Genomic DNA, 4096 nt, shown 5'->3' with positions numbered 1-4096 from the left:
ACAAACCAACCACTAATGCCAAAGATGAAGAAATTAATGTTTACCAACTTCCGCAGTCTGAAATTGATCAAACATGCAATCAAGATGCACTGATAATTACTGGTGATTGGAATGCAAAAGTGGAAACAAAGAAGAAAGATCAGTCGTTGGAAAATAGGGCCTTGGAGATAAAAAAAAAAAAAAAAAGACACCGGAGATCACATGATAGAATTTTGAAAGACCAACGAGTTATTCATTGCAAATACCTTTTTTCACCAACATAAATGGTGACTATACACATGGACCTCACCAGATGGAACACACAGGAATCAACATGACTACATCTGTGGAAAGAGATGATGGAAAAGCTCAATATCATCAGTTAGACTAAGGCCAGGGGCTGACTGTGAAACAGACCTTCAATTGCTCATATGCAAGTTCAAGCTGAAACTGAAGAAAATCAGAGCAAGTCCACGACGAGAGCCAAAATATAACCTTGAGTATATCCCACCTGAATTTAGAGACCATCTCAAGAATAGATTTGGTGCCTTGAACACTAATGACAGAAGACCAGACAAGTTGTGGAAGAAAATCATACATGAAGAAAGCAAAAGGTATTTAAAAAGACAGGAAAGAAAGAAAACATCAAAATAGATGTCAGAAGAGACTCTGAAACTTGCTCTTGAACATCAAGTAGCTAAAGCAAATGGAAGAAATGAAGTACAAGAGCTGAACAGAAGATTTCAAAGGGCGGCTCGAGAAGACAAAGTAATGTATTATAATGAACTGTGCAAAGACCTGCAGTTAGAAAACCAAAAACAGAAGAAGATGCTCAGCATTTCTCAAGCTGAAAGAACTGAAGAAAAAATTCAAGCCTCGAGTTGTAATATTGCAGGAGTCTGTGGGCAAAATACCGAACGATGCAGGAAGCATCAAAAGACAATAGAAGGACTACAGAGTCACTGTACCAAAAAGAATCGGCCCATGTTCAAACATTTCAGGAGGCAGCATATGATCAAGAACAAATGCTATTGAAGGAAGAAGTCCAAGCTGCACTGAGGACATTGGCAAAAAACAAGGCTCCAGGAATTCACGGAATATCAATTGAGATGTTTTAACAAACAGTTGCAGCGCTGGAAGTGCTAACTCATATATGCCAAGAAATCTGGAAGACAGCAACATGGCCAGCTGACAGAGAGAGATCCATATTCATGCCTATTCTCAAGAAAGGTGATTCAACCGGTTGTGGAAATGATTGAACAATATCATTAATATTGCAGGCAAGTAAAATTTTACTGAAGATCATTCAAAAGTGGCTGTAGCAGTGTATCGACAGGGAACTGCCAGAAATTCAAGCCAGACTCAGAAGAGGATGTGGAAAGAGGAATATCATTGCTGATGTCAGATGGATCCTGGCTGAAAGCAGAGAATACCAGAAGGATGTTTACCTGTGTTTTATTGACTATGCAAAGGCATTTGACTGTGTGGATCATAACAAATTATGGCTAACATTGCAAAGAATGGGGATTCCAGAACACTTAATTATGCTCATGCAGAACCTGTACATTAAATCAAGAGGCAGCCATTTAGACAGAACAAGGGGAGACTGCGTGAGTTAAAGTCAGGAAAGGTGTGCATCAGGGTTATGTCCTTTCACCATGCTTATTTAATCTGTATGTTGAGCAAATAATCTGAAAAGCTGGACTATATGAAGAAGAACTAGGCATCAGGATTGGGGAAGACTCATTAACAACCTGTGTTATGCAGATGACACAACCTTGCTTGCTCAAAGTGAAGGGGGCTTGAAACACTTGCTGATGAAGATCAAAGACCACAGCCTTCAGTATGGATTACACCTCAACATAAGGAAAACAAAAATCCTCACAACTGGACCAATGAGCAACATCGTGATAAACAGAGAAAATATTGACGTTGTCAAGGATTTCATTTTACTTGGATCCACAACCAACACCCATGGAAGCAGCAGTCAGGAGGTCAAACAATGTATTATATTGGGCAAATCTACTGCAAAAGACCTCTTCAAAGTGTTCAAAAGCAAAGCTGTCATTTTGAGGACTAAGATGTGCCTGACCCAAGCCATGATGTTTTCAATCTCCGCATACGCATGTGAAAGCCAGACAATGAGTAAGGAAGACAGAAGAAGAATTGATGCATTTGAGTTATGGCACTGGCAGAGAATATTGAATATATCATGGACTTCCAGAAAAATGAACAAACCTGTCTTGGAAGAAGTATAGCCAGAGTTTTCCTTAGATGCGAGGATGGTTAGACTTCATCTCAAGCACTTTGGACATGTTATTAGGAGGGACCAGTCCCTGGAGAAGGACATCATGCTTGGCAAAGTGGAGGGTCAGTGAAAAAGATGAAGACCTTCAAGGAGATGGACTGACACAGTGGCTGCAACAATGGGCTTAAGCCTAGCAATTGTGAGGATGGTGCAGGACCCGGCAGTGTTTCATTCTGTTGTACATGGGGTCGCTATGAGTCAGAACCAATCCAAGGACACCCAACAACAAGAATAGGTATGGCCATGATTGGTACAAACTTGAGGAGTGTGTGAATCAGAACACGTGTATGCCAGTGGGAGCTTGTCGCAAATGTGTGTTGCAGTGAAAAACAAAAAAGATTTGAGAAGTTCTAGAACTGGGCACCAAAGGAGGCTTTCCAGAGTGAGAGGCCTCAATTAGTCTGGGACCTGGTGCTACTCACTGAGGCACCCACAGAAAACTTGGAGGTTGAGCAATGCCCAGGAAAATGGCACTGGTGTGGCCCCCAGGAAAAGAGCAAGAAGGCAATCACATTGTCCAGACCCAAATGCCATCAGAACTAGCTCTTCTTTCTGGCAAAGGAAGCACAAGCCTGGGGTCAGGCAGGGAAAGAGCTACAGACAATTGCCTTTTGGCCTAAGGGCACCCTGCTGCAGGTTTAGGGAGCTTCCTGCCTTCCTTAGGGAAGTGGAGGAAGACTGGGAGTGGGGGCCCTGACTGGGGTTCTACAGCCTTCAACCTCTAGGACGGCCATTTGGGGCCAGGGGAAGCTGCAGCTTTTGCTTTTGCAGCTGCAGCGGCAGTGAAGAAAGCGGGAGGGCATCCTGAGGCGGGAAATGCCTATCAGTGTCATCCCCACCTGCTTCCGGCTTCCTCCTTCAAGGATTCCACAGTTCCTCTGTATTCTGTCAGCCTCTCTCCCCTTCCCCAAGTTCTGGCAGGCAGCTGTGCGCCCCCCCTCAGGGTCTGCGTCACAGGCCCACTGAGGGGCTGTCACCTCCCCATTGTTCTCGGGGCTTCTCCGGCATTCCTTTGGCTCATAAGGGGAAATGCTTGAAGCTTCCCCCCTACTCCTTCAGAGATGCTTGGCTTAATAATCATCAGCATTTCTGGCCCCTCAGGGGACACTGCTTGAGGGGCTAGTACACCTGCACCAACGTACACATCTGAGGGACTAACTAGGCTTCTGTGCCTTGGGCACCACCCTGAAGGCCACAGCCAGGCATCCTTCCTCTCTCCTGCATGACCACGTGCACGTACACACAGGTACCCACACTGTTACACATCCACAGAAACACCCCCTTCCCCAGTCCAACACATTTCCACATGCTTCTGCACACATTCTCATTCATACATCTCAACCCACTCTTCTGGGGAAGCCATCAGATGTGGCAGGATAGAAGCTACTTTTGCCGTGAGGTGTGGGACCGAGGCTCCTGCAGAAAACCTTTTCTGACTGATAGACAAACCATCCTGAGTGGAAGGTGCCCCAGCCTCAGCCCACTATGTGCCAGGCTCATAGGCACTGGGAATATAGTAGAGGACGCAATAGATAAAAATTTCTGCCCTCCTTGAGTTTACATTCTAGTGGAAGAAGGGAACAACAAACAAACAAGCAAAAGGAATACTATGGCACATGGTGATGACTGTATGGATAAAAAATAAAGACAGAAAGGGGAATAGTGAGTAAGGAGGGGGAGTGGCAACTGTCAATATGCTGGCTGGGGAAGGTTTTACTGAGAAGGTGACATTTAAGCAAATACTGCAGGACATGAGGGAGTGGAACATGCTGATATCTAAAAGAACATTCTGGGCCAAGGGAGCAGCAA

The sequence above is a fragment of the Elephas maximus genome, chromosome X (assembly GCF_024166365.1).
Source record: "Elephas maximus indicus isolate mEleMax1 chromosome X, mEleMax1 primary haplotype, whole genome shotgun sequence".
NCBI lineage: Eukaryota > Metazoa > Chordata > Mammalia > Proboscidea > Elephantidae > Elephas > Elephas maximus.
Note: the sequence above shows the minus strand (reverse complement) of the source record.